This window comes from Corythoichthys intestinalis, chromosome 17, assembly GCF_030265065.1.
Source record: "Corythoichthys intestinalis isolate RoL2023-P3 chromosome 17, ASM3026506v1, whole genome shotgun sequence".
Lineage (NCBI taxonomy): Eukaryota > Metazoa > Chordata > Actinopteri > Syngnathiformes > Syngnathidae > Corythoichthys > Corythoichthys intestinalis.
Window position 1 is genome coordinate 16,552,835 of NC_080411.1, and position 21,885 is coordinate 16,574,719.

Genomic DNA, 21,885 nt, shown 5'->3' on the forward strand with positions numbered 1-21,885 from the left:
AATTTGAACCCTTCTAAATTATAGTCATAACTATTTTAATGTTTCAACTAGGGCTGTCAAACGATTAGAATTTTTAATCAGAGTTAATCAGAGCTTAATTTTTTTTTTAATTGTAATTAATTGCAATTCAAACCACCTCTAAAATATGCCATATTTCTGTAAATTATTGTTAGAATGTAAAGATAAGACACAAGACGGATATATACATTCTGTATATATATACTGTACTTAAGGACTGTATTTGTTTATTATAACAATAAATCCACAAGATGGCATTAACATTATCAACATTCTTTCTGTTAAAGGGATCCACGGATAGAAAGATTTGTAGCTCTTAAAAGATAAATGTGAGTACAAGTTATAATAATTTTGCTGGTTGTATGTCTCCTTGTGCCCTGCGATTGGCTGGGAACCAGTTCATGGTGTCCCCTGCCTACTGCCCGTAGTTAGCTGGGATAGGCTCCACCACCTCCGCGACCCTCGTGAGGAAAAGCGGCATGGAAAATGAATGAATGAATGAATGAATGTTATTTTGAAAAAGGAAAACGTCCGTAGGTATGAGTGTGTGCGTGAATGGTTGTATGTCTCCTTGTGCCCTGTGATTGGCTGGCAACCACTTCAGGGTGTACCCTGCCTACTGCCCGTAGTTAGCTGGGATAGGCTCCAGCACCTCTGTGACCCTTTTGAGGAAAAGCGGCATGGAAAATGAATGAATGAATGAATAAAATTTGTAAAATTTTCAATCAAAAAAATAAACTAGTAGCTCGCCATTGTTGACATCACCAGTGACGTGACATGGACTCCCTGCCGTTCTTCCACAGTGTCTTTAACTACGTAAGGTAGTGATTGAGATACACCACAATGTGTCAATGGTGAGTTTTAAATTACTTAGCAATCAAGCCAATGAGTGTGTTTTGTCCCTCAATTGACGCCGTAGTTCCCTGTTTACTGGTCCATCCACGTCATTTGAGTGCTGGCTTGACAACGTACGAGACCTCTGATAGTTTGTATATCGTTACTAAATATTGCCATCCAGTGTATTTGTTGAGCTAAACGAAATGTTTGAATAGAGTTTGACCAAAGTCTGAGTAAGTCTTATGTATATTTTGCATAGCTATTTTGATTGGGAATGCTAGCTTTTCTTTTTGTGAACATCTTTTTTTTTTTTTTGAGAGAGAGACAGAAATATTATTTTTGTTGTGCTTTCACTAAGTGATACTTGTGTTTGTTGTGAAGGAGTTGCCGAAGCTTATGCCAATAAACTGCGCGGTCCAATGAACGCCTGTGTCCACTCGCCTTTCTGTGCCTCTTAGCTCTCGTTGTGCAAAAAACGGCATCATTGTAATCTGTTTGAGGCAGTGCTTGAGAGGGTCATTATGCGCACGCGTTAAATGCGTCAAATATTTTAACGTGATTAATTCAAAGTAGAGCTGAAACGAATACTCGAGCAACTCGAGTAACTCGAGTTTAAAAACTGATCCGAGTAATTTTATTGACCTCGAGTAATCGTTTGTTTTGGCAGCTCTAAGCATCACGTTTTGCTCGGACTACTTTTAATGCGGGACAACGCGCTGATGTCACGTGCGTAGAGGAAGAAGCAATAAAAAAACTTACTGCAACCAACAGCCGCTACAAATGACGCCAACGTTGCTAAATACTAGCCCGCACGATGCTACGTTGGTAGCAGGTAGCGTCTGATGAGTCTCATAGAGATCACATGTATGTTGAACTAGATGCGAAATGACAAACTCGGCCACGTCTGGGCAGCGTTAGTAAACAGCCGCCATCTTAAAGCAGTAGAGCGCTAAGCGCTAATAAAGAGCGCTATGCGCTAATAAATAAAGATTAACGTTACTGTCACTAGCTCACGTAACGTTAGCCCTGCGGAGGGCTAGGTTTCTATTAATTATGACCACTGTCAATGCCTGGCTAACGTGTCTTACATACAGGCTTTAACATAACATAGCGTTGTGGAGTGATGAGGGCGTAAAATAAAAACTCAATAATGCTAACTATCAATTTTAGCTCAGTAGTCATTGCTGGATAAAACACCAAGTAGCACTGGTCCCTAATGTGCTCCAATACAGCCTGTATCATACATTTATTTTGAACACTGCAAAAACTCAAAATCCTATCAGGACTTACAGTTTAGACTAACTTAAAACTTAACTAGAACTTAAAAATGCCTTGACAGAAATAGAAATTCAATTGAAACACGTGGGGGAAAAATCCTAACTTTTAAGTGATGTGTGTTATCAAGCGTTTTTAGGTTTATATATTATATATATATATATATATATATATATATATATATATATATATATATATATATATATATATATATATATATATATATATATATATATATATATATATATATATATATATACAGTGCCTTGAAAAAGTATTCGGCCCCCTTGAACCTTGCAACCTTTCGCCACATTTCAGGCTTCAAACATAAAGATATAAAATTTAAATTTTTTGTCAAGAATCAACAACAAGTGGGACACAATCGTGAAGTGGAACAAAATTTATTGGATAATTTAAACTTTTTTAACAAATAAAAAACTGAAAAGTGGGGCGTGCAATATTATTCGGCCCCCTTGCGTTAATACTTTGTAGCGCCACCTTTTGCTCCAATTACAGCTGCAAGTCGCTTGGGGTATGTTTCTATCAGTTTTGCACATCGAGAGACTGACATTCTTGCCCATTCTTCCTTGCAAAACAGCTCGAGCTCAGTGAGGTTGGATGGAGAGTGTTTGTGAACAGCAGTCTTCAGCTCTTTCCACAGATTCTCGATTGGATTCAGGTCTGGATTTTGACTTGGCCATTCTAACACCTGGATACGTTTATTTTTGAACCATTCCATTGTAGATTTGGCTTTATGTTTTGGATCATTGTACTGTTGGAAGATAAATCTCCGTCCCAGTCTCAGGTCTTGTGCAGATACCAACAGGTTTTCTTCCAGAATGTTCCTGTATTTGGCTGCATCCATCTTCCCGTCAATTTTAACCATCTTCCCTGTCCCTGCTGAAGAAAAGCAGGCCCAAACCATGATGCTGCCACCACCATGTTTGACAGTGGGGATGGTGTGTTCAGGGTGATGAGCTGTATTGCTTTTACGCCAAACATATCGTTTTGCATTGTGGCCAAAAAGTTCAATTTTGGTTTCATCTGACCAGAGCACCTTCTTCCACATGTTTGGTGTGTCCCCCAGGTGGCTTGTGGCAAACTTTAAAGGAGACTTTTTATGGCTATCTTTGAGAAATGGCTTTCTTCTTGCCACTCTTCCATAAAGGCCAGAATTGTGCAGTGTACGACTGATTGTTGTCCTATGGACAGACTCTCCCACCTCGGCTGTAGATCTCTGCAGTTCATCCAGAGTGATCATGGGCCTCTTGGCTGCATCTCTGATCAGTTTTCTCCTTGTTTGAGAAGAAAGTTTGGAAGGACGGCCGGGTCTTGGTAGATTTACAGTGGTCTGATGCTCCTTCCATTTCAATATGATGGCTTGCACAGTGCTCCTTGAGATGTTTAAAGCTTGGGAAATCTTTTTGTATCCAAATCCGGCTTTAAACTTCTCCACAACAGTATCTCGGACCTGCCTGGTGTGTTCCTTGGTTTTCATAATGCTCTCTGCACTTTAAACAGAATCCTGAGACTATCACAGAGCAGGTGCATTTATACGGAGACTTGATTACACACATTTGGATTCTATTTATCATCATCGGTCATTTAGGACAACATTGGATCATTCAGAGATCCTCACTGAACTTCTGGAGTGAGTTTGCTGCACTCAAAGTAAAGGGGCCGAATAATATTGCACGCCCCACTTTTCAGTTTTTTATTTTTTAAAAAAGTTTAAATTATCCAATAAATGTTGTTCCACTTCACAATTGTGTCCCACTTGTTGTTGATTCTTGACAAAAAAATTAAATTTCATATCTTTATGTTTGAAGCCTGAAATGTGGCGAAAGGTTGCAAGATTCAAGGGGGCCGAATACTTTTGCAAGGCACTGTATATATATATATATATATATTTTTTTTTTTTTTAATAAGATCTAAAGGTTTTTTTGAGTGAAAGCACTGAATTAGTCTTTTTTTCTTATTCTAGTTACATCTGAGATGCAATTGTTGGCTGTTTTCAACAATATACATCGAAAATAAAGACATTGATTGACTGAAAATGGTTCAAGATTAGATGAAATGTCTTGTTTTCTCATGTATATTTATAATTGCTCTTCACCTAAAAATAAATTTGTTTTATCTGATTACTCGATTTATCGATAGAATTTGCAGTCAATTACTCGATTACTAAAATATTCGATAGCTGCAGCCCTAATTAAAAGAATGACTTAACGGGCGTTAACACAATAAATTTGACAGCACTAGTTTGACTTCATCCATTTGTGGGAGAAAAAATAAGTTATTCTTACACTGCATTAGCATATTTTTTGATAACGTTATTACATTTTCTTGTAATGTTTCAACGTCACACACTCGATAAATATGACACGAGTGATAGCAGAATAATCTTGATGAGGCTCATTTTCCTGTGAGATATATTTATACTGTATATATAGTTCTGCAACAATTAATTGATTCGTTTGCAAATTCTGCCGTTTGGAGGATTCGTTTAAATAGAATGACGTCATAATGGTTTGTTTTGAAAGTGTTGCATTTAGTTTTAAGTGTCATTTGATGGATGGACTTGCGTGGATACACTGCTCTCTCGTGTCAACAGTTAATATACTATAAATCGTCTAACATTGCTTTCAGTTAAGACCAACATATAGTATGTTTTTGTTTGAGCAAGTTTGTTTGGATTCTCGTTTTCATTGTTATTTAGTTCATGAGTATATTTCGCATTTTTTTATTTTTTGTGGAAATATTTGTTAAGAGCTTTGTCAAAAACGTTAGCATTTTATAGCATTTACGCTAGCAGACTTTTGCTATGCAAGTTAGCAAATTGTTCTTTTGTTATTCTTTGATCCTCATTTATTTATTTATTTTACCATTTGAGGCTAGACTCAGGTATTTTAATTTAGTTTTAAATGCATTTATTCTCGTGAAATTCTGCGTAGTTTGAAGAATCACTCAGGTATTTTGTATTTGTCTTTTAAAAGTGCAATCTTGGCAAGTCAAAAAAAATTGCTATTGCAATTGTTTAAAACAAATAAATAAATAAAAGGTTTTTGAATGAACATTGACAAATGAGAACATGATTGTAGAGTGCACAAGGACATTATTTAATAAATTAAACTCACCTGGATGCCACCAACTGTATGTAAAATGTTTTCCTAGAGTTTAAGATGACACTCAACACGCTAAATGCTAATGCGAACGCTATGCTAACGCTACAAGTTACATTTAGTGTGGGATGATCAGTGTTGGGCACGTTACTTTAAAAAAGTAATTTGTTACATTACTCTCTACTTCTTCCAAAAAGTAACTGAGTTAGTGACTGAATTACTCTATAGTAAAAGTAACTAGTTACCAGGGAAAGTAACTATTTCCGTTACTTTAAAAAGAACTTGTTGTATGTCAAAGAATTTGAAATTTTCTGAGCAGTATTCGAGTCAGTGGAATAGAGAAGAACAGACAGGTAGTTAACTTGTGAGGTGCTTCAGCAGATTTGAATTGCTTACCACAGATGTCGACAAAAGCTTTGCCCCGGGACATAAATTACACATTACATGCAGGTTCTTTCCTTTAATTTCGACAAACTTGAAATAGTGTCTATATCTCCACCTCTTAAAGGACAATTTTTCTTCTGAATGCTCTGCCATCCCGACCCTGTGCATCTGTTTTGCGTGTGTGTGTTTGCCGCACGCGCTGTTCCGGTTTGCTTGTGAAATCACCAGCTCTGATTGGCTTACCACGACCCATGACTCTAACCCTCAGCCAATCACAATCACTTCCATCGCATCTCTCGAGGGGCAGCATTCAGGTAGGCTCGTTTCCCGACAATTCACGTCACCTTCAAAGCGTCTGCCGTCCTCAAGATGGAAGCAGAATTATTGCTGGCTGACAGTGGGAGATGGGAACGAGGCTAGCATCAGGTGTAGCAAACAAAGACACGTTACCAAACTTTGGAAAGCATTGTCTAATTGAATGAGCAGGGACAAACAGCTTGGAGTCAGAAGTACGTGCGCTATTCTCGAACCTGATCGCACCCCAAGTCTTGGATGACAAATCAACAGAGCAGAGAGTTGACTCGACACGGCTGGTAGTTTCTTCAATTTATTCAGAGTAAGTAACGCACCACTTTTGACCGTCAGTAACGGTAATGGCGTTGTAATGGCGGAAAAAGTAATTCGTTAGATTACCCCGTTACTGAAAAAATAACGCCGTTACATAACGGCGTTATTTATAATGGCGTTACTCCCAACACTGGGGATGATCACTCAGCATAGGCCTTTATAGGCTAAAGCAACATGGCCTATCTAGCCAAGATAAGACAACAAAACCTCCCAGCAGCACCAGACACGTTTCACAAAAGGAGCCTGGCATGGCATGGCGCAACACGTCACGAGTTACATGACCAAACAATGCTACGATGGCCAACTTTCATCTCGTTCTCGTCTCGTCAGACAAAAAAATGGCATCCTTCTCGTTATGTTTTAGTCTCCAAAGACACGTTTTTAGCTCGTCACGTCATGAAAAAAAATGTTCGTTGATGGAATATTTTCATTATCGTCATCGTTGACGAAAACAACACCGATTAATAGTTAACATTTTTATGGTATGTTTTGAGCTCATACACATTATCATAATTTCTGATAACAGTGTGATTATTTTTACTAAAATTATGATATTTTTTTCTCCTTTATTATGTAACTGCTGTATATTTTGATTTTTCTAAATTTGAAGGCCAGGTGGCTATTTTTGGTCATTTAGAAAGACTTAAATAATAGCTATTATTATTGTTATTTTTAAGCATTACTGTATTTTTTTGAAGGATTTTTATATATATAATTAGAAATGAATGCAGCATAAATAAAAACTACATTAATAAAATTAAATTCTATAAAACAGAAATACACACTGGTTACAGCCTATTCACTTATACTGGAAGGATTGGCTATGAATGCCCCATCCCAGTCAAAATAAATTGGACGTCCAGCGCCTGTTCGGGTTGAAAATAAAAATAATAATTAGGGCATGAAAGGTTTTTAATTTTTTTTTTTTTTTTAATTATTACACTTTCACTTAACACTTAACCTTACAACTGAATATTTTTTAAACATTGGAACTATAACTTGCCTAACACCATGCATTGTCATAAAATTCTGATTTTAAGTATTGCAATAACTTTTCCCTGTTAATTAAAAAAAAAATACAATCAATAATTGTTGTTGGGTTTTTTTTGTCAGAAAAAAACTGTCCAGCAGACCAATCTTTTGTTTCCAACTCTGGCTGAATCCATTGATTCCATTCGTAGTCTGCACTCAAATTCAACATCTGTTGAGAACGTGCTGCCTAGTTTGGGTGGGGGAGAAAAGGGAAAATGGCGTGCGGGATCTCCGGTGAAGGGAATATGAATGGAAAAGACACCAGAGCCCCGGAGGAGAGCATAAATCCGGAGATGACGCTCTCAAAACAGAATAAGCCGTGCAGCGGCAACGCTCGCTTGAAAGCGCAAAGCTGGCCGGGGCGCATCCAGACACGCTCGCCATTCTGCTAGCTAGCTTCGTGTTACGCCTAGTCAGCATGGGAAAAGTGCTTTTTTAGCTATTCTTGACATACAATGGAGCCTTAACCCTTTCATGCACAAATTAATGTTTTTTTATCCGCTTACATAAAGTAGGAAAAAGCAACTTTTGAATTTCTGTCTACTGTAGTGACACGTGTTCCTGGAAGGGTTCAATTACAGGTTCAATTCCTTCCGCTTCTGCACTCTAAACGCAAAACACTCACTTCTTGAAATCAATGCAAATGCAGGTAATCGGTTCCAGCCAAAAAACACAGACAAAAAAAAAAATTTATTAACAGGAATGTCGGATTCATTTCAACATGGAGGACTGACAGTGAATGATCTTCAATGCTATTGATGGTGATCGTCGTCGATTGAACGGGCAACTACTTTTATATTTTAAGCTGTTTCGAAGATGACGGATCGCCTTAAAAACACAATTTTATGATGCAAACCTTAAAGTGAAAGTTTTTAAGGTGGGAGTTTATTAATTTATTTGTAAGCAAAACTCAATTATCATTCATGATCATCTTTCTGTGCCTTTGTCAGCGATTGTTGTCCAATCCATTTAAACGGGCAACTTTGGAAACTTTTTTTCAGCCATTTTGAAGATGATAGATCCTAAAAAAACATTCTGATGTAAACCATTGAAGTGAACGTTTCTGAAGTGGGAGTTTATCCATTTATTTATCATCAATACTCAATTTATGTTCCATGATCATCTTTCCATTTGATGAGGTGATTGTCGTCCAATCCATTTAAACGGGCAACTTTGGAAACTATTTTTAAGCCGTTTTGAAGATGACAGATCTTTTTATAAAAAATAATTTTAAGATGTAAACCTTGAAGTAAAAGTTTCTGAGGTGAGAGTTTATTCGTTTATCTATTATCCTAACCCAAGTTATGATTCATGATCACCTGTCAGTGCCATTGACTTTTAGTCGTCCAATCCATTTAAACGGGCAACTTAAGAAACTCTTTGTTTTGTTTTTTTTTGTTTTTTATATTATTGTTATATATAATGTATTATTATTCATAATTTATTTATTTTTTTATTCAAATCTTCTAAAAAAAGTAATTTTATAATGTAAACCTTGCAGTGAAAGTTTCTGATGTGAGAGTTTATTCATTTATCTATGATCCTACCCCAATTTATGATTGATGATAATGTTTCAGATCTCCTTGTAAAAACGACTTTATGATGCAAACCTTGACATGAAAGTTTCTGAGGTGTGAATAAATTCATTTATATGTAAATGATAAAATATGTATATCCTAACCCAATTATAATTCACTGCCAGTTCGATTGAACTCAATCACCCTCAATGGCTGTCAATGATTTGATAGTTCCCAAGCAGTGTTGTTAATCTTACTTTTAAAAAGTAATTAATTACAGTTACAAATTACTTGTCCTAAAAAGTAATTGAGTAACTCAGTTACCTCACTTTAAGAGTAATTAGTTTCTTGGCAAAGTAACTGGTGTTACTTTTCATGTTTTACACATTATTACATGATCCATTCTATTATATACAGTATAATATTCCATCCTTTCACATCAAATATGTTTGTTTATATTAACTGATTGAATTTAACTGTTTTTTTTTTTTTTTTTTTTTCTTCATTCAGAAAAAAAACAACAACAACAACAACAAAAACATAGGTCACACTACGTGAAGTTGAAACGGTTTTTGGGACAATAGGCCCCAGCCCAATTCTTTCAATTCGAAACTTGACTAGACACAGCGGTATTGGGGATATTGCGATAACTAGATTGTAACCTTTGCTACGTTTGGAAGTCATGTGAATCATTCGTTAGAGTTGTTAAAATTCCTCCCGTTATAGCATTACTTCCCTTCTGTCTACTTTTGACACGTGAAAGTTATAAAACTGTTTCATCATTTAAAATAAATTCAAGATTTTGCCGATTTAGGAGTATTTTAGATCAAAAGTTACTTATGTTCGCTAGGAAGGTCCGCTACAACAGAACCTTCCTGAGAAGTCTACTGCTTTAAGATGGCGGCTTTTTACTAACGTCAGCGAGTCATTTCGGATCTAGTTCTCTATACATGTGCTAACGCCGCCAGTCTGTCATTTCGCATGTATTTCTATGTACATGTGAAATCTACCGTAGCATCATGTGAGCGTAGTTTGTAGGCTGTCGACTGCAGTCAGGTAATATTGGAGCAGCCTAGCATCGCGTTTGCAATATTCAACCAAATTGCAGTAACGGACTAACGCACCCCTCAGTAACGGTAACGACGTTGCAAAGATGAGAAAAGTAATTAATTAGATTACTCAATACGGAAAAAAATACTCTAACGCCATTATTAACAACACTGTTCCCAAGTGACAATCCATGAGTTGACCGAAATTTTATGCTAAAATGACCGAATCGCTAAACAGCTGGAAATCAGAATGAAGTCAGATTAAGTTCATCTGGAAATCTTAAAGTGCATTTAAAATTCATATTAAAGTCAACAGTCCAGGAGAAGACAGAACAACCCAGAAGATGTTTTTTTTTAATGTTTCCAAGCACTATGTGCAATCTCCTGCTGTTCTCGGCTCCCAAGCCAACTTGGCTTCTTCTAAGCAGAAACACTTCTGAGATTCAGTTCACCGAGTGCGCCCAGATAATAAAATCAGCAACGATTCATAATGCTTTGAAGGAGGGCTGACCATACCCACTTTTTCTGGGATGTATTCTAAAAAATTCTGCTTAACATAGTGGTTCCGCGGGCCCCTGGTTATGCGGACGTACCACGACCACCATACATGAGTCCTGCAACCACGCTAACCTACCCTAAACCTAACCCTGAACCTCATTCTAAACCTAGTTTAAGCCTAAGCCACTGTCATATATCTGAAGGCCCGAGAGAGAAATTCCAGCACATTCCAGCTCGTTCGTCAAGACGAGACGATGATTGTTTTAGCAGGGACAGGACGTCTAGCAGAATGACATACCAGTTGAATTTTTTCTCCCTCTCGCCATGAAAATGGGGATCCGGTATGCTAGTTATTGCTCACGCTGCTATTATTTATTATTTGTGGGAGGGATTTTCCATCCCAGATGGCTTGTGAGGTTCACTTTAAACAATATTTGCTATAGATTAACGAGCCATTGCCTTCATGATGACGACATAACACCCTAGCCCAGGGGCGTCACTAAACCTAATACAATACTGGGGCACAGCAGGGCACTGGCAAGCGACCAAAAACTTTTTTAGCACAAAAAGTCGGGAATAGCGATTTAAAGTATGTATATATATATATATATATATATATATATATTAGGGCTGTCAAAATTATCGCGTTAACGGGCGTTAATTAACTTTTTTAAATTAATCACGTTAAAATATTTGACGCAATTAACGCTCAAATACCCTGCTCAAAGACATTACAATGACAGCACAGTGAAACGTGTACTTGTGTTTTTCGGAGTATTGGCTCCCTCTGCTGACGCTTGGGTGCGACTGATTTAATAGGCTTCAGCAACCATACAAGCATTGTGTAAGTAATTATTGACATCAACAATGGCGGGCTGCTAGTTTATTTTTTGATTGAAAATTTTACAAATTTTCTTAAAACGAAAACATGAAGAGGGGTTTTAATATAAAATTGCTATAACTTGTACTAACAGTTATCTTTTAAGAACTACAAGTCTTTCTATCCATGGATCGCTTTAACAGAATGTTAATAATGGTAATGCCATCTTGTTGATTTATTGTAATAATAAAGAAATACAGTACTTATGTACCGTATGTTGAATGGATATATCCATCTTGTGTCTCATCTTTCCATTCCAACAATAATTTACAGAAAAATATGACATATTTTATAGATGGTTTGAATTGCGATTAATTGCGATTAATTACGATTAATTAATTTTTAAGCTGTAATTAACTCGATTAAAAATTTTAATCGTTTGACACCCCTAATATATATATATATGGCTGAAAACACTCAGGTGACTTGAAGTTCCGCTCTGACACCCCCAATTTGACCTTATTTCAAAATTGTCCTATATACATGTGTAATACATCATTGGAAAGCTTAAAATCTCTATTTTCTCGGGGAAGAAAAAATTTGAAGAGGAGGGCATTAAAAAAAAAAAAAAAACAAGTGACATTTTTTTTTGTTTTTCAGCCATCAGTATTCAAAATCAAAATTGGGACATCCCTTGTTGATCGTCAATTCACCTATGCTCATGCTCATGAACTTCCATCTCTCCTTCACCTTTTCCTGTACTCCTGCCCTACTGTCTGCACAAAAATTGGCATACTGTATATCACTGTAACTGTTATGCAATTAATAAGTGTTTCTCAACTGGGAGGTTGTGACCTAAAAGTGGTTTATGTTGCCTAGGTGGGTTACCTAGCTCACCTCTTTTATTCCTATTTGCTGAATTATCTTTGCTGCGAGCAAATAACTGTCTAATATCAGTTTGCAAGAGTAATGCTGAGTGCCTGAGTCAAATAGACCTGCCTCCTAGTATAGCCGGCCTATCCGTATAATAATCGAATACAAAGGAAGTGACGTCACGGAGTGCGCCATAGCCATTTTTTGTGTGGCATTACGGCATTGTAATTAATGGAGGCGAATGGTACAGATGCAGCATTCCTGCTCCTCTTTTTAAAAGTCAAAGAGATTTAAAATCTTACGCTTGAATATGTCCAGAAAAGACGCGGAAAAATAATAAGCTTCCCGTTCAGAGGTCGACTGACACCCTGCACATTGCCATACTGGATGTAACCCCAGACCATGATTTTGCCACCACCTAACTTCACTGTTTTCTGAGTGAATCTCGTATCCATGCGGGCTCCAGTAGGTCTCCTGCAATATTTGCGGCGACTGTGGTGTAATTCAATGGAAGATTCATCTGAAAAATCCACATTTTGCCACTTTTCCAGCGTCCATCCTTTTGACAGGCTGTGGGCCTTGGCAAATGCCACACGGTTTTTTAATTGTCTGCACCCTGAGAGATTTGCAGGGTGGAAGGCAACATAAATAGTCTGAAATATCAACAAAACTTAGCTGCCTCTTACATTCTTAACCATAAAAAGGGACAAATTCTGCAGCAGGATGGTCCTCCATCGCAAACTTCAATCTCTACCTCAAAGTTCCTCAAGGCAAAGAAGTTCAAGATCCTCCAGGACTGGCCAGCCCAGTCACCAGACATGAACATCATTGAGCATGTCCGGGGTAGGATGAAAGAGGAAGCATGGAAGATGAAACCCAAGAATGTTGAAGAACTCTGGGAGGCATGCAAGACTGCTTTCTTTGATGTTCCTGATGACTCCATCAATAAACTTTATGAATACTTGCAGAACCGCATGTATGCAGTCCTTGAAGTCCATGGAAGTCATACAAAATATTAAATTTGGATCTCACAGCACCACTACTTAATACGCTTATGTTATGTAGCATATTTTTGTATTTGAAGTACATCTTTTGATCAATTTTCACACTAATTTATGTAGGCAACAAAATGTTTGTCTTGCCAAAATTTGACCTTTATGACTTAATTAAATGATAAATCTTTTTTTCAGGGAAACAAATATATTTTTGTATATTCAACATCATTTGGGAGGGTCTTAGCTGTCTTATGAGCCATTACTGAAACCAATTGAATAATTAAAAGTCAGGTTATTAGCAATTGTTTCTACAAAATGAATAAGCGACAAGACTATTGCCAGGGACTGTACAAGACAAAAAAATTATCCATCTTAGTGTAGACGCCTAAGACGTGGAAATATGATGATTTTATAGTTTTTAGCACTTGACTTCATAGTGCCAGGAAAGATCGCAGTCTCAAAAGTTGGCAGTTGACCGCATGAAGCCCATTAAGACGTCACATAGGCTGAATGATACCGTTCACAGTCATGGCTGTAATCTGTTCCTCTTCTTAGGACGGGTGTACGCGAAAATGATTAAGAAGTCATGCCTTAAGCTTTGTCATCACTCCCCCCTAAAAAGTGTGTGGTTTTCTCAATAAAACTCGGTTGAACAAATGGTGGGATTAGGGGGCGTCTATCGCGCTCCTCCTCATTGGCCGCTCCTCCCAGCCTGCAGATTTGCTATAGTCATGTCACAGCAGCAACATATGTTCACGTAAGGGTCCGCAGGGAGGCTGAGGCCTGCACGGTGCGGCAACCGAATCCTCCTCCATCCATCCTATGTTCCAAACGTTAGCTTCTCTCGTCGCCGTTGCTGCAAACAAGGCGAGCAAAATGGGTGCTTTATTTTATTTTTTTCATTGTTGTTTTTGAAGAAAAGTCCTGGACCACTGGAGCACATTTGCTCGGCGTCGTGACTTTCCAGCAAATTCCGTTGGCGGGGCTCCCCTTCCCCTGGTTCTCCTGCCTCGTGTTCTCACAGCTCAGTTTACACGTCTTCTCTCCTTTTTTTTTGCCTCTTGGGGGGGAATTGTAAACATGTTACTTAATGTAACCCGGGGATATCTCAAATTAGACGATAAAAAAACGAGAAAGTCACAATGAATATGTTTGCTAAAGTAAAACGTTGAGAATTAGCACAAACTTTTCAGCAATTTTTCAGTGAAATTTAAAATGAGACTAGTTAAATCATCCCAGATCATAATTATCAGTTCATTTTTGGTTATCTCTTGGTAGCACTACTAATCTATACAGTGGCGGAACAAATGTGAACAGAGCCCGGGTGCGATAAGTATAAACGGGCCCCCCGAGGTGAACGTCCGGTGGGTGGGGATTCTAGGGGATAATTATTCACGGGCCCCTCCACACTATTGCGGGCCCTTGATGAATGATGAATCTCCTGCTTGCAGTTCACTACCTTCTAAATGTGAATAAGCTAACAGTTGCTGATAAAGCTACCATATTTTTCGGACTATAAATCGCACCTGAGTACTGGTGCACGATAACTATTGGTCCGATAATTATCGGTCCGATAATAGGAATTATGACGTCATCCCGATAAATCCAATAACATTATTAATAGGACCGATAATATGTACTGTGCTAGTTTTACAGTTTACACACTAGTATGGGAAAGCAGTTGACCATTTGCGGGGCATTGCTCCCACCTGCTGGTCAGAATAATTCGCTGCATCTATTTTTTGTTACACTAAGTTGGTTCACATTACAAGCTCATTCACATACACATTGCCTGTCTAGCGGTAGCATTGACAATCGTGAATGCTTTCTGTTACGTTTCTGCCTCGGAAATATATGTCTGTAAGTATTTTATGTTTACTATAACATATGGATGTGCAACATATGTTTACTCCTGTGGTGAAGGGTCATACGTACAGAACTTAATAAGTTGTTTTGTTACAGAAGCCAGCCAATGCTTTAGTAGCTCAAGCTAGTGTGCTATGCTATACATATAATAGTTGTGTATATAAGTGTATTGTTGTGCAGTTTGTTGTATATTGGGTATTGAATATTTGTATTTTGCAGTTCGCTACCTTCTAAATGTGAATATGCTAACAGTTGCTAATAAAGCTACCGTATTTTTCGGACTATAAGTCGCACCTGAGTACTGGTGCACGATAACTATTGGTCCGATAATTATCGGTCCGATAATAGGAATTATGACGTCATCCCGATAAATCCAATAACATTATTAATAGGACCGATAATATGTACTGTGCTAGTTTTACAGTTTACACACTAGTATGGGAAAGCAGTTGACCATTTGCGGGGCATTGCTCCCACCTGCTGGTCAGAATAATTCGCTGCATCTATTTTTTGTTACACTAAATTGGTTCACATTACAAGCTCATTCACATACACATTGCGTGTCTAGCGGTAGCATTGACAATCGTGAATGCTTTCTGTTACGTTTCTGCCTCGCAAATGTATGTCTGTAAGTATTTTATGTTTACTATAACATGGATGTACAACATATGTTTACTCCTGTGGTGAAGGTTTCATACGTACAGAACTTAATAAGTTGTTTTGTTACAGAAGCCAGCCAATGCTTTAGTAGCTCAAGCTAGTGTGCTATGCTATACATATAATAGTTGTGTATGTAAGTGTATTGTGCAGTTTGTTGTATATTGAGTATTGAATATGTGTATTTTTCTGTTGTACTTTCACAATATTAAGACGAGTGTCTTCCCGTAGAAGCAAGAAAAGACCAAGCCTTGTGGTTTATGGAAGTGCATTCATTTTTAGCTGGCTGTCGGGCTGGAGTGAAACGCACCGTTTTGTTCATATCATTATGAAAAATCTGGTGAGATCAAAGGCAAATCTATGTTGAATCCACCACTATTTTTTTTTTTTTTTTTAAACCTCCAGGTGTTCAAAAACTGAGGTTATACATTTTTTTAAAAATTATATATTTATTATCAGTTATCGATATAGGCTTTGAGAAGCAGGAAGTTATCGATATCGGTATCGGTTTCAAAAAATGGATATCGTGCACCCCTACACCTGAGTATAAGTCACACCGGCCAAAAATGGAGAGGAATAAAACATATATAAGTCGCACAGGAGTATAAGTCGCATTTTTTGGGGAAATTTGATAAAATCCGACACCAAGAACAGACATGTCATCTTGAAAGGCCACCTAGCTCTTAGCCCACGATTACTTTTTTTTGTTTTCTTTATTTCAGTAAAAGTAACCTCATTTCGCCAGTCCATTACAAATTTCTCGCTAACTCAAAACTTTCTTTCTGCTGCTCAATGCTGCTTTTCAAATGCATATTTCACTAGTTTGACTAGTAAGTTCAGTGCGATTTTGTTCAGCCCTTCTAAGTTGTTTTTATAAGTTAACGTCAATGTTGAAACACAGGCCATGAGCGCCCTCTTGCAGTTGAGTGCGAAAACAAAATGTGAAATGATATACCGTATTGGCCCGAATACAAGACGGTGTTTTTTGCATTGAAATAAGACTGAAAAAGTGGGGGTCGTCTTATTTCCCGGTCTAGACGTTATACCCATTCACGACGCTAGATGGCACCAGATATCATTGAAGTGATGTTCTGTCATGACAGATCTCAGTTACTCTCAAGTTTAAGCAGTTTGCATTATATTATTGCAATGTTTTTCCTTATTCAGATTTGTTTCAAGACAACAATTACATTTAGACTTCACTTTGATGGTTAATGCAGTTATTGCAATTTTGTTGTTTTATCACAATTGATTGGTTTATTTACATTTCAAAAACCAGAAGCCATTCATTTACGAATGTGAATGCGCTTTAGTTTACATATTTAAATGTTCAGATATTAAGATTTGAATGAGGCAAAATAACGAGCTTTTTCTCTCAAATATATTGTTATAATCATTTGTTTCAGATGTACTGTAATTATTTTCTGTATAAAAATTAATTTGGTGTTCAAAAAGTCTTTTTTCAAAGTTGAGTCTTGAAAAAGAGGGGGTCGTCTTATAATCAGGGTCATCTTATATTCGGGCCAATACGGTATGTGTTAATAATTTCACACATGAGTCACTCCAGAGTATAAGTCGCACCCCCAGTCAAACTATCAAAAAAAAAAAAAAAACTGCGACTTATAGTCCGAAAAGATTTTTTGCTTTGTCGAAGCAGTGTTGTTTTTGGCAGCTCTTTTAATTTTTGTCTTAGTGTTAGTCTTTTGGACGAAAATACTTATTAGTCTTAGTCATATTTTAGTTATTTCAAAATGTGTTTGTCTTCATCTAGTTTTAGTCAACGAAACCTCAAATTTTGTCTAGTTTTAGTCGACAATTCTATAAACTTCAAAATTTTTAGTCCATGAAAAAATAATTAAAAGGTTTCCAACAATTTCGAATGAACATTGACAGACAAGCACATAATTGTAGGGTCTACAAGGATATTAACATCTTCATGATGATAATACACATTCTGTAGGAACACAGCACATTATTTGCAATTAATTAAACACACCTGGACGCCATAAACTGTATGTAAAAAGTTTCCCAAAGTTTAAGAAACACTCACAGAGTCACCGCACTAAATACTAATGCTAATGCAAATGCTATGCTAACATTACAAGTTAGTTTAGTGTGTGATGATCACTCAGGACAGACCTTTAAAGGCTAAAGCAACATGGCAAAGATAAGTAAACAAAACTTACCAAGCAGCACCTGACACATGTGTTTAACAAAAGGAGCCTGGAATGGGCAAACGCTTAAGCCTATGTGTGGAGCGGGGGGGGGGGGGGGGGGGGGGGGGGGCGCAGCACGCCACATGAGTGACACACCCAAACACTGCTAAGATGCGTGCTAACTATACATACGATAAGAAAATATCACACATTTTAAACTTACTGTATGAAGAAAACTATGGAGAATTTTCATTTCATTCTTGTCTCGTCAGACGACAAATGACATCCATCTCGTTATGTTTAAAGGCCCAAGTACACCGCATGCGTGATCGTTGCGTTTCCGGTCCGACTCCGGTAAAAAATAGCGCCGGAGTCGATCCGTTCCCATTATATCCTATTTTTCAACGTATACCGGCCGCGTCAGTGCTCCGGCTTGACTGCGAACCACCTCCGGCGTGCCGCATGCCCGCCGGATGGTATAGGCTATTTTCTATTTTTGCCGGACACGCATCCGGCAAAATGGGCGGAGCTGGGCCTGGACGTAACAACCCAGGTGCCTAATCACGCTTTAAACACGAGCGAAGATGGATGATGAGCGCTTCATCATGGAGGTGGAAACCCACAAAATCATTTATGATGCAGCAGATCGTTACTATAAGGACACCATTAAAAGCGAAACTGCAAAGTGTCCTATTATGTGTGTTTTTCTGGCAATGATATCAAACACGACGTGCTGAGCAAAAAAAAAGAGCGTATCTGGAAGTGGTTCCACTGCAGAAATTCTCGTGCCCCCGCGCACAAACAATCTCGGTTTGTATACAGAGTCGAGGGGGAAAAGTACGAAAGAGAAAAAAGAGACACCCACAAGTTTCGACCTGGTGGTCTATTCAAGACATTTCTCTTTCTTTCCTACATTTCACTTGACTCTTCATAGAAAAAACAACAGTTTGCGCTGGCCACATGAATCTGCAGTGTTGAGACACCAATTCCAAGTACGCTGTTTTTTAGTTCGTGTCGAATATAATTCGCTATCCATTTTATAAATATGACAGATTATTTATCAGTTGTTTATAACAGCTCTATGAGATGTCATGTGCCATAAATTTTAAATGTGCACAAAGATATAAACGCACCGACACAACCAAGGGCATAATAGCCCCCCTTCCCTCCACACACGGAGCCCTGATCTCAACATGATGCAGTCAATCTGGAATTAAGAGACAGACACAACTAAAATATTGTAGCGTCGCCGGGGCTGTCATCGGTGGGTTAATTTATTTACCAACGCGGGGCTGTCATTGGTGTGCTGGTGCACCAGCGCGACGCTCCGATTGGTGGACTAGATAGCGTCAGTGTAAATACAGTGGGGAGAACAAGTATTTGATACACTGACAATGGGAAAACCCATTGGCAGTGTATCAAATACTTGTTCTCCCCACTGTAGTTGTTGTTTTTGCATTGGTGAGGTGGCGGGAAGTTAATAAAGAAAAAGAGGAAAAAGGCGTTGAAGCTCGTGTGTTGTTTTCGCGGCCAAACTTCCGCTTAGCAAACGTTACATTATCAATATGCAAGGAAAAAAATGTGCTCTCTCTCTGCTTCTCTGATGAGTACATACTACAGACTCCGTGTGTTTGTCGTTGATTTAAATGGCACATTATCGCGCGCGATCACGCGAGAGCTCACGAGGGGACGGAGTTGGCGGACCGCAGCCATGCAGCAGCCGGTATGATTTGCCTGTTTTTGACGGATTGCGTGACACGCAGGCAACACTGAACCGGACCGGAACCGCAACGATCACGCATGCAGTGTACTTGGGCCTTAAGTCTCCAAAGACACGTTTTTAGCTCGTCATCGTGACGTCTTCGTCATGAAAAATTGTTCGTTGATGAAAACAAAACTATATCGTAGTTTTAATTTAATTAAAAAATATGTGTGAATGACTGTCTTCTGCTTATAGTTCGCTAGCTACTCAGCTAGCTCTCATAACAGCGGACAAAATTTAAATGCACCCTGTCAACGAATCCGAAGTAACGTTTTCACTCTCGAGCTATGATTAATTTTCCCTCCAAGTTTTTCCAAACCAGAGACGAATTTGACATCGGAGTCTGGCGTCTGGGACAAGAAACAGACGTACGTCCTCCCTCCCAAACGTGGCCAACGGGGGTCGGAATGTAAACAACAGCGTTTCATAAAAATAGTTTTTTTCTCATGACATCCGCTGGCCTCAGAGCACTTAAAAACTGCTCGGGTAATTGCGGAAATGTTATTTCCCATGTCGGAAGAGACTACTGTACGACGGTCGTGTCAAGTCATTACAGTATGAGTGGAGAGTAATAGAGGCGCGCATTGATTTTAATTGATTTGAATTGCCTTGTGTTGAATTGTGCTATATAAATAAATTTGCCTTGCCTTGCCTTAATGTTGACATTTTCCCCTGAGAGGCGCATCTTTCCCTGCCATTGACAGCTATAGATGTCTAGTCCATTTGACAAAAAATGAATGGAAATAGATCTTAAATTGAAACTTTGAGGGTTGAGTCATCCAAGTAATTTTAAGAAGAAAAAAAAAAACTAAGATTAAAACTGATTTTTTTTTTTCCTGTAATAACAAATAAAAATAATATTAAAATAGAAAGTATTTTTACTGTTAAAAAAAATATTTCTTTTTATGTAATATTACTGGTAGTGGTAATGTATGAAAAGAATGACATAAACTAAATACTAAAGCTATTCTGTTATACATTTTAAAAGATTTTTTTTTTCTAGGAAAAGTAGGGTAATTATGAAAGAAAGAAAAAAAAAGTCAAAATATTAAATGAATGCAAAGGCAGCCCATAGACTTCATAATGGTATTGACGGTACACGGGGCCGATTAATAGGGGGCCTATCTCTATCAAAGCTGACCAAGTGGAAACACAAAGAGCTACTTACGTTGAAAATTCTTGTGAATAAATGTGTAAATCCGTGAATTCTTTATAGATACAGTATGTACGTAAAACAGTCTCGATTCTTGGTTAAAAGCAAAAAAAAAAAAAAACGGGCAGTTAGCATTTATCTTAAGTAAATATGTTGAATGTGCTGCTCGTCATTAAGTCACTGTCGCCCCAATTTACCACAACAGAGCTTTCCAAGTTTTTACGTTCTTATGAATAAATGCTTAAATCCCTGAATTCTTTATAGATATGAATGTAAAACAGTCTTGATTCTTTGTTAAAGGTGCAAAGAACCGGGCAGTTAGCATTTATTTTACGTAAATATTGCAAACTATGATGCCAATGCCGTAGCGGCTAATTTCTCCAATTGATTTTTTTCACAAAGTTTCAAGATGCATGCATGGTACGAAAAATATAATAATTACCTGGAATGCTCGGACAAATCACTCCTGTGACAATCCTTCCTATTTGTATGTGGTACAGCTTTCGTACTTTTATCCTAAATCTGTCATTGTGACTGCACTGCGACTGACTGCGAATAACTGAAGTGGATTATGGGGTGGGCCCCTGCTTGAAGGCGTTGCGCAGTGGCTGGCTGAAATGACCCGTCAACAAAATTATGAAGCCTATGGGCAGGTAACAAGATTTGACCAGAAAAAATGATGGAAGCGGATTCTGGGGCTGTTCGATTTTACCTAACAATAAAATCCTGATTATTTTCTCTCAAACTCAATTTACCAATATCGATTATGATATCTTGGCAAAAAAAATTAAAAAAAAGACAAATAAACTGATAGCCGCCGGCAGTAACTATCAGAACTTCCTAACTTCCGGGTCGTCCTGCCCAATCCGGGACTGTTGGCAACACCTGCACCTAATTCACTCAATCAGCAAACCAACTCACGCATACACAATTCAGGTTGTTCGGGCCAGTGCATCAGTCAGTATATTTTCTTTCCCGTTTTCATGACAACCATCGATGTTAAAGTCCTGTAGTAAACAGGACCAGCGAAGTCCACAACAATAGAAATCTGCCTAAGGGGAGCGGCTGAAATCACTTGATTAGCTTTACATGACAAGTATGACAGGATCGACAGAATTTTGCAACATTGGACTTCGGAAACATCAGAAAAAAACGAAGGATGCGATTAAAGTGGTACCTCGACATACGATCGCATCGACACACGATCTTTTCGACATCCAACGTAAAATTTGACACGCCATTTG